Source organism: Palaemon carinicauda, chromosome 31 (assembly GCF_036898095.1).
Source record: "Palaemon carinicauda isolate YSFRI2023 chromosome 31, ASM3689809v2, whole genome shotgun sequence".
NCBI classification, from domain to species: domain Eukaryota; kingdom Metazoa; phylum Arthropoda; class Malacostraca; order Decapoda; family Palaemonidae; genus Palaemon; species Palaemon carinicauda.
Window position 1 is genome coordinate 38,805,705 of NC_090755.1, and position 10,000 is coordinate 38,815,704.

Here is a 10,000-nt window from a genome sequence, read left to right on the forward strand (position 1 = left end):
AATCAATTGAAGTGTTTTTGAGAGACTTTGAAGTAGTCACATATGGGTGATCGGAAAAAGAAAAAGCTATTCAAATAATTAGATTCCTGAAAGATGCTCCGGCAATGGAAGTAATGTGTTGGCCGCAAGAAAGTTTAAGAAGTTATACTGAAATAAAACGACGTTTAATTGAGAAGTATGCATTGCCTGGTGCGAGAAAGAGAGACCTAAAAGAAAATTACAAACCCAAAATACGGGAAGGTGAATCCGTTCTTAGTTTTGCGACTTGCTTTTTTGGGGATTGCGTTACGTTTGCTACCTGGAATGCCAATCTCCCAAGAGGTGATAAAAAGGCAATTGCACGGAAACATATTCGCAGATTAGTGAACCCATATTTATGTGGTTATCTGTTCGATGGTAATCGCTCGTTAGCAGATGTAGTGAGTGTGATACGAAACATTTTAGGCAGTTTCCCAGAAGAAAAAAGGACTGGGAATAACGGGGCCGATTCCGAGAAGTTAGCAGCCATGAGAGGAAGTCGACCACTGAAGAGAGGTAAGGGGGAATGCAGTCAGCTGATTAGCAGTTTCTTCAGATGTTGGCACTGCCGGGGAGAGGGGCAACAACGAGTGGAATGCCCCACCCAAGGATCTCCCTGCTGTTACACTTGTCAGGCCTACTGTCATTTATGTTGAGAGTGCTCAGCAAAAAACGCCCAGGGTGGACGGGCTGGGGCGCATGCACACCTCCCCCCGCCAACGTCCGAGGAAAAGGGAACACAGGAAGGGGGAGACGATGGAGTTCGATGCCCCCCCCCCCAGGACATCACAAGCAGTAGCTGAGGAAGCGACTACGGACATGACAGAGCAGGCACTGGGACCTCCATCGGTACCCGCGACCTTACCCCCGCTGCACTAGGGAGAAGACGAGGGGGCAGCGGCATGGCAGCGGAGGTCATTAACCCGTGCTCCATATCTAGTAATGGCCATCTGGGAATATTAGCAGTTAGGATCGACCTGCAAGATAAATCCATCCGAGCACTGATTGACACGGGAGCCAGTGTTTCATTGATTGAAAAAAAATTCTAGTTAAATCCACTACAACCAGCGGCATTCATTGTTCTTGACACGCCAGGAGGAAATAAACTACACATAAACCATACATCAATCGTCCAGTTCAAGGTGGGGTCTGTGAAGTTTAGACATGATTTTTTTGTCTTGCCTACCTTGGGAATTCCAGGAATTGAGGCTATACTTGGAATAGACTTTACATCTAATAATAAAATTTGCATTTTTTGGGGAAAAGATACAATAACAGTAAAAGCAGGAGTGTACATTTTGCCAATAGAAAGTCATGACGCAGTAAGTGCGTGTGTAAGCTCGGAGAGACATTTAAGTAAGGTATCAGCTATTCCTGAGTGAGGTGAAGACTTGTCCCCCCAGACCCTTACGAACATATCTGTGACCCTGTGTCGCCCTCTTGCGGAAGGAACCAAGGTAGTTGTTAAACCCCATGACAATTGGGCCCATATGATATTAGAGGACTTGACAGAAATTAAAGAGAACAAAGTTGATATAACGATAGTTAATTTGTTTAGTAAAAGAGTTGTTTTAGAGGTGATTCTATATGTGAATTAGAGTTATGTGAAATTGCTTATAATTGGATGTTGGGAGCCACAACTCCAGTCCGCACAGACGAACGCACTCAGAATTTGATTATGCAAGCGTGAAAATCATGTCCCTCAGAATATCAGCCTATAGTTAGTGATATTGTCAATATTTATTCCGATGTAATTGCAATTGGAGATGAGCCACCCGGGAGGATTGATCAATTTCCCTTTAGCATTGAAACTGGGCAGGTGGAGCCTATCAGGTCAAGATTTTATAAGGTACCCATTCATTTCCAGGGAGAGATAGAAAGGGAAATTAATAAATTAAGGGAACAAGGGATAATCGAGGGGAGCGAATTCCTCTTGGCTTCTCCAATTGTAGCTGTTAGGAAAAAGGATGGCTCGGTAAAATTGTGTGTTGATTATAGGAAATTGAATCCAATCACTAAGGATAATGCATTCCCTTTGCCCTCAATCGAAAAATTACTTGTGAAAGTACGGGATTGCAAATATTTTACAACTGTTGATTTAAAATCTGGATACTATCAAATACCCATTCAGGAAGACAGTAAATGTAAAACGGAATTTATAGCTCACAATCAATTATTCAGTTTAAGTATCTTCCTTTCGGTGTTAAAAATGCTCCAAGTAATTTTTCTAGAGTAATGATGGCAGTTTTGTCTCATTTAATTGGTCATAATGTTCTTGTTTATTTAGATTATATTATAATTAAAAGGAAAACGGCCAAAGAACATAATAATAATATTCGTAAAGTTTAAGAAGCATTGCGACGTAATGTTATGGAAATAAATTTGTCAAAGTGCAAATTTTTCTGTAAACAGGTAAAATTTTTAGGTCACATAATAACCCCAGAAGGTATCCATCCCTGCAACACTAAAGTAGCCGCTATTACAGATTTCCCCAGGCCACGTTACTCTAAGGAAGTAGCTGGGTTCCTTGGGCTCCACGGGTATTACCGTAAATTTATAAGAGGTTTTGGAGAGATAGCGAGACCCTTGGATGCTTTAAAGAAACAGAAAGTAATAAACTGGGGAGAGGAAAAAAGAAATGGCCTTTAACCATTTGAAAGCTGCCTTAACTAGCAATGAATTACTCGCATATCCTAGATTTGATCGCCCATTTTTAGTGACAACAGATGCGAGTGGCTTAGTGTCTCAACGAGATGATAAAGGCAGAGAGAGACCCTTTTGTTTTGCTCGCCGGACATTAAAAGGGGCAGAAAATATTTTTAGTACATTAGATCGAAAGGCTTTGGCTAATCTTTGGGTTCTGGAGATGGCATCGGTTCTTTTTATTAGGTCAGTCGATTGAGTTGCAAAGCGATCATCGCCCCTTACGTAATTTGTATTATAAAAGAGATTTGACCTCTCGTCAAGCGAGATGGATTGAGAGATTGCTAGAATTTAATACAAAGGATTTTCACCACATAGAAGTTAAGGCTAACAAGGTAGCTGATGCTCTCTCTAGAAGAGCAGTGATAGGAGTAACAACCAGGGCACAAAACAGGAACGAAGAACGTAACCAAAATAGTGAAGACCCCCCATCATAATTGAGAAAATAGAGAACGGAAATGACAGGTCTCGCAATGCACATGTAGTAGACGGGAGAGAGAGAGAGAGAGAGAGGAGAGAGAGTCGACTCAGGAGAGAGAGAGAGAGAGAATCGACTTTGAAGAGAGAGAATGATAGAGCTGACTCGAGAGAGAGAGAGAGAGAGAGAGAGAGAGAGAGAGAGAGAGAGAGAGAGAGGAGGAGAGAGAGAGAGAGAGAGAGAGAGAATCGACTTTGAAGAGAGGAGAGAGATAGAGCTGACTCGAGAGAGAGAGAGAGAGAGAGAGAGAGAGAGAGAGAGAGAGAGAGAGAGAGAGAGAGAGAGAGAGACCCGACTCGAGAGAGAGAGAGAGAGATAGATGAATATATGTGGATGACCGAGGACATGACCAGGGGTGTTCAGAATGAATGCCCTGATGATGCAGGTTTGATTGACTTGGGAGGTTGTGACATAAAAAAAGTCCGAGAGGGACAGAAAAAAGAGGAATGGATGGACAGAGTGCGAGCAGTGATTAAAGGGGGATCGGAGAGTTATCCGTAATTTCTGAATGTGCCTTGTGAGAATTTTTTTTTTAAAATGATGTCTAATATTGTGCTTACGAGAAGAGGGGAGGGGAATTTTGCGCACGGGTATTTCTTCCTCACTCTTTAATTAAACGAAACATCCACATTGTACATGCAAGTCCGTATGCAGGGCATTTAGGGATTGACAGAACATTAAGGAGAGAACGTGAATCCTTCTTTTGGTAAGGAATGAAAAAGTCTATAAAGAATTATATAAAAGGTTGGCATGCTTGTAACTGTTTCAAGGAAGATAAAAACACTGTACCGGAAGCCAGAAAGGGGCCGATAGTTCCCATTAAATTCTATAGAGTGCATATGGATGTTAGTAGGACCATTTCCTACTGGGTTAACACATCATAAGTATATATGCGTATTTGTGGATGCATTTACTCAGTACACTCATACGCACACAATGTTAGATATATCTGCAAACTCATTAGCCCAGGCGCTGTGCTCTTTTATTACTAGGTTTGGTTGCCCGAAAATTTTGATAAGTGATAATTATCTTGAGTTTATAAATAAGGTGGTGAAATCGGTCACTGACTTGATGAAAATTTAACTTTTCGGTGACCGCATACAGGCCTTCGGCAAATGGCTTAGTAGATTCGCATAATAGGGAAGTAGTGCAAATTTTGCGTTACTTAAGTGGCTGATGACCCCCCTTCATTGGCATGCCATGCCTCCTACAGCTGAGCTAGCTTTGAACATTGCATATAATGCTTCGCTCAGGGATACGACTTTCTTTTTAGTGTATGGACAGGATCCTGTGTTACCATATACGGTTCTCATTAATTCGCAACAATTGCCAAATTATTCAACTGAGCAATACCATGTATATATATTAAATTTTTTGTGGAGAGTAATGAGCACCACTGAAAGGTTTTTGAAAAGAGCTAATGAAAATCACAGCTCAAAGTATGATGGTCGATTCAAAACCGCACCGGTAAAAGTATTTGTGGCCGATCGTGTGTATTTCAAAGGATTACAACCTAGGAAACACAAACTAGAGCCAGCGTATTTGGATCCTTACCGAATAAGGATGGTTAAGTCTAACACAGTTGTGATACAAATCATTGTTAATGGCGTACCTGAAGAGGTAGTTTTCAAAGTGTTCCTCCTTAGCCATGCATACGTGACATCCCTCGAGTTGATAAATAGAATTTTTTTTTTCTTGCTGTTGTTGTTGCTTGAACATACCTCATTTCTTCTTCCGACGTGTTTTAAATAAACGTGATGATAACAATGTCTTCTGTTGATGCTAAATTTATGCAGAAAAAGTTGTGGTAATTTTGCTGATTGTGGAAATACATATAACATTGTTGAGTGAACCTAAAAACAATCAGTGGTTAAATAGGTCAAGTGAGATCCGTCAGGCGGATACTTTATTATTCATATATTTATATGATTCCTGGTTGCTGCGGCCGGGGCGGTTCCCGAATGGCAAGTGGCTGCGGGATTAAAGTTCAGCATTGAGAATAGGCAGTGTTAGAGACTGTGTAGATGTGCATACCTTATACTTAATGTTATAAGAGAAGGACGGGAAGATGAATGATTTTCTCGGGAAAACGGCTGGTGACCACCGGTTGAAAGTTGCAAGTGCAAGTGTTGTAGTGATTGGAATAAAGGTTGAAACGGTGGTAGTGAGATGTGCTGCGAAATTGTGCCGTAAACCAGGACAAGTAAAATCGGGGGATGGAGGAATATGTATTCCTACCCCTGTCCCGCCCAAAAAGCCTGTATTGGCCCCAACCAGAGTGAGGTTACTGATGAGGTTATATAGACCTGATGTTATGTTTTCTTTTCACTTTGAGTATTCTATGTTTTGGTTTCAGAGGTCTTAAGAAGAAATGAGTGGAATTATTCATATTGTTTTGTGTACATTTCACCATGCAATATTTAATTTTTTATTTTTTTGTGGAAGATGTGTTTTTTCTTTTTTGGGGGGTATATATATATATATATATATTATATATATATATATATATATATATATATATATTATGTTGCATTTCATTTTAGTATATGCCATGCCTATTCTGGGTTGAAATATATCATTGACTAGCGAGGGCGAGTGCGCACTTCCTCCCGGAGTGAGGAGCTGGGGGGGGGGGGAGAGGAGTAATGTCCTAATTCTTGTATGTAGTTGTCTTGTATATCAAGGTAAATGAAGTCAATATTCATGAGTATTCCACAAAAACCTATGTGTCTGCATGTTTTGTAATAGCTGCTTTTTGATATCAAAGGCAGTAGTTAGTTGCCGGTGAGCACTCGAATTGATAAGTCCCTCATCTGACAGGGTATTTGTGCAATGTGTACTTACCAACGAACCTTTTATAATAATGAAGAAAACCCATATGCTGACGTCTCATTATCCGTCTGCACAGGTCATATATATATATATATATATATATATATATATATCTTAATTCATTCTAGTAACTTCTAATTAATCATTTTCGTAGCGGGGGGCATGGTGCAGACGGCCTCTCACGACATCAGTTTGCCAACTTAGCAGTTTGAAGAAGGAATTCATTCATCTCCCATCAAAGCAACACTCTAGGCTAACACCTCCCATCTCCTCTTACAATATTGAAAATAAGAGTAAGATCTAGCTGAGAATCTTCCTGTAACTTCCAACAACGTGGAAACATGATACAATCCATAGCGTGCGTGTTATACAGCATACCTTTTAACAATTTTACATAAGACTTTGTAACAGAACTACTTGAAATGAAGATTTAATTCTTTAAAATAACGTAAGTTTCCATTTATGGAACAGAATGATAATAAACCTTAATGAATGAAGACAGTCTTATGTAATTTCCATACCTATACTTTATCCTGCATGAGTAGAACTCACCTTACAAGCTGGCTTCACATATCTCAAATACACAAATGAAAAACGTGAAACGTGAATTAGATAATCTAATTACATATCAGACCAGCTTTGCAAGATGGCTCTTACAAAAAAGATTATTTATTTGTGGCATGAGTCCACATATTAAGCCCAAGATAAATAATCTGCTCCCACGTTCTCTCTACCGGGATATAAGCTTTACATTAATACAATATGGTTGCAAACATGATGACTGTATAGTTAACCTTTGATTATTACTTGCCTTTTATTGATAAAAGTTAAAGGATTGTTCTGAATAAATCACAAATTCTTCATTTTGTGGTCTATTTACATAAATTTCTAACTTCTTTACCGCTGTAATTAGTGCTAGCATTTTTTGTTCAACTGTTGAGTAGGCTCGTTGATGCTTCTTTAGCTTTAACGATATTAAACCGACGGTATAAGAATTCCTTCCTTGTCTTCTTGCAATAGGACAGCTCCAATCTCATTGTACAACGCCTCCACTTGGGTAAGGAATTTCTTGTTGAAATCCGGTGCTCAAAGAATCGGTTTCAATAAATAAACGTATATCTTCCTTGAATTTTCCTTCTTCCTGGTGTTTCGATGATGTAAGACAGATCACTGATCTTCCCCAAAACCAGGAATGGTACTTTGAACTTGTTGGTGAGAGGGAATTTCCTTATCAGTAAGTAAACCAACACCTGCTGTCCTACCGCAAACTGACTATTCTTAATTTTCCTGCCAAACCTTTTCTTCATTTTTCCTTGACTCGTTTTCAGGTTTTCGAAGGAAAACTTTCTAATCTAGCCAGTCCTTTTCCTCAAGTTCTTGACATATTCTACATCTAATTCCTCTGGATCTTTCCATTTTTCTGCCAAATTTTAATCAATCCTCTTACTTCTCGTCCAAACAAAATTTCTTTTAGGATACATCCCATGCTTTCTTGATAATCCGCGCATACCTCGAATAACATTAAAGGTCGTCCGATGTCCAGTTCATTTCCTATTCCGTGGCAGAAGTTCGTTAACATACTCTTTATGGTTTGATAAAATCTCTCTAATGCACCTTGGATCTCCGGGTGATAGGCAGTAGACAGTTGTTGTCTCATATCCAACAGTTGCATCACGTCCTGAAAAAATTTTAATATGAAATTTGCTTCTCGGTCACTCTGAACAATTTCTGGAATACCAAACTTTGTAGAAAAGTTTAGTAACTTCTCCAAGATTACTTTAGCACTGGTGATCCTGACGGGTATGGCTTCTAGGTATCTTGTCACAGGACACATCAAGGTTAACATATATTTATGGCCTTTCTTTGTTCTGGGTATCGGTCGCCCAATGCCAATCATCACCTTGTTGAAGAATTCTCCTGGTACTTCTCTCGGGTGTAAGGGAGCTTTCTTGGAGTACTTGTTGGGCTCTCCAGCCATCTGGCAAATGGGATATGTACGGAAAAACTGTCATAATCTTCACCATCATCTTTCTTATTCACATGTGTCCGTCTTATGCGCTACAGTGATCACCTGTCTAGTCAGCGTTGCGGGAATCAATATCTAAAGGTATATGCCCCATTCGGTATTATCAAGGGATATCGGCAGGTCTATGCTTCCTCATAAGCAATTCATCTTTGAGGTAATAGCATGTGGTAGACTGCTCCATATTCATCTCATCCACTATTCGGTACGATAATTTTCTTAACGTTGCATTCTTGCATTGAAATCCTATTGACCTTTTCCGACTCACTTGTCTTAGTTCTAATTCTGAGTTTTCTATTTCATCCAAGTCCATTGCTTCCTTGTCTTCCTGTGTCTTCCTCTTCATTTGTCTGCCGTTCCTCTTTTCTCGGGCTCTCTCTAGAACTCACCTCTTACATACTATCAAGGGAAACCTCTTCTTTTGAGGATAAATCTTCCAAGTTCATCGTCCCTTCAGTTTCTCTGTCTTCTTGTGCAGCAACTTTCTTCGTTTTACTCCTAGTCATCACACAACTAGGAAACAGATACAGGTAGTCCCTCTTTAGTTCAGTCATAGGACTATTACTTCAGTGGTTTCTTCGTAACAATGAAACAAGGCGCAAACAGCACTCAACCAACCTCATTACCCAGTAGGACTTCTACTCCTTCGACAGCCAATGAATCCTTAACCGCAAAATCAAAATGAACTGTCACCAACTCACATGACATTTTCCAATGGCAAATAGGAGTAACTTCCTCGCCTCTTGTTCCCTTCAAAATGACAAAATCTCCTGTGAGAGACTGTTCCAGCATCGGGTTGATACCTCGCTCCACCACACTATGATTACATCCCGTGTCGTGCAATATTTTGACCGGGATCTGCTCACTCCTACCCAGAGCAGCTGACATACATTCATAGATATACAGTTTAAAGGCATCCACGCTGTTTTGGGTTGTCCTGGTTATCGTGTAAACGTTAGCTAGTTTATTTTTATCGTCGACCTTTCTCGTTTGTTTCGTCGCCTTCGTTTTCTGTGGAGTTGAATTACCGTTAACCACTTGGGCAACTGCTTTCTGTTGGTTTGACCAACAATCCTTACTGATATGGCTTTTTTTCGGCACACCCATAACAGACAATATCAATCTTCTGCATGTCTTTCACAGCACCTGAAGGAGGACGATTCCACGATCCTTGTCATGGTACCATCACATTCTGCCCATTTTGCTTTGGAATAGTACCATTGGTACTTCTGCATTAACTATTTAACTTGTTCTATTAGTTATTACTGAACTAGTTTCCATGGTTCGGAGAATACTTGACACCTGGTCGGATGGTTGGTTAAAACTTCAAACACAAGGAAGGTTTACAGCTGATAACATAATTTTCACCGAACGAAACGGCTCTAGCAAATTTCTTCACTTCTCTCCCTCAAGTACTTTCGAATATATTCAGGAATTCCTCGTAAATACTGTTCCAGCCCTATCAGTTCTCCTTAATCAGACATCTCACTCACTTTCGCAGCGACCATCATCTCTTGAAACTTTCTCGTACCTGATAAGAGTAATCCAGCAAAGATATTTTCTCGTCCTTCCCCAAACTTTGTAAACTTTGATTATAATATTCAGGGGTTATATGATACAAATCTAGGAAGCCCACTCCTCTTAATTTCTTGATACCCCTTTCTCTGTTCCTGAGTCTAGGCACTGCATCCTTTTCAAATAAGAAACCTCAGCAATAGCACAAGCCATTTATTCAGCGGCCATTCCATCGTCGACGGGACCATTTCAAAATGATCAAAGAACTCGTCGGGAGGTTCTTCCATTAATCTTACGAATAAATCTCTTTGCATTCGTCACATTAAACACGGGATCATGCATAGCAGGGGTCACACCTCTCTAAGTTGATGACCTTACCCAAGCATTTAACAGTTATAGTTCTCTTACATGTCTTACAACTTCTGCTGCCT